This window comes from Lipotes vexillifer, unplaced genomic scaffold (assembly GCF_000442215.2).
Source record: "Lipotes vexillifer unplaced genomic scaffold, Lipotes_vexillifer_v1.1 scaffold570, whole genome shotgun sequence".
NCBI lineage: Eukaryota > Metazoa > Chordata > Mammalia > Artiodactyla > Lipotidae > Lipotes > Lipotes vexillifer.
In genome coordinates, this window is record NW_006777801.1 from 923,178 (window position 1) to 923,795 (window position 618).

Here is a 618-nt window from a genome sequence, read left to right on the forward strand (position 1 = left end):
CCGTGAGCCATGGCCGCTGAGCCTGCGCGTCCTGACCCTGTGCTCCGCAACGGGAGAGGCCGCAGCAGTGAGAGGCCCGCGTACCGCAAAAAAAAAAAAAAAATATGAGAATGGTTGAATGCTGTTTTCTCTTCAGCAGTTTGAGTTTTTCTCCTCATTTGGTTTTACACTGCTGCACTGGGATGAGATTTTCTGAGTATCCGGAACCTTCCAATCTGCTTCTCCCCTGAGCTAGCTACTATAAAATCTCAGTTACTAATTGACTTTTTCCGGTTCTTGGATTGTTTGGGGATTACATTTATATACTTTTCCTTTTTTTCATGACCATTAAAAAAAATAGTCTTTAAGGCTTGGGTTGAGCAGTTTTCCGTTAGTGCCCAGTTGGAGTAGTGAACAGTCTCCTGCACAGCCCTGTGGGGCTAAGCAGATGTTGACGGGGCACGTGGCACACACCCCACCCACATGTTGCCTCCGGGAAAGGGGGGTTATGTTGAGCTACTCACATAACCACATGGGACCCAAGCTGAAAACCAGGCTCCCCAAAGTCTATTTTATAATCTAAAAATGGAGTCAAGCCTCAGCTGACATTCACTCATTCAGTGAGGGGAAGGAAGAGAG

At 47.1% G+C, this 618-nt stretch overlaps 1 protein-coding gene across 1 annotated transcript in view; it reads left to right on the forward strand.

Annotated features, from left to right (window-relative positions):
* The window catches only part of PTPN14 (protein tyrosine phosphatase non-receptor type 14), a 171,700-nt gene that overhangs the window by 165,249 nt on the left and 5,833 nt on the right, over window positions 1-618 (forward strand). The gene's annotated exons all lie outside the window — the stretch shown is intronic.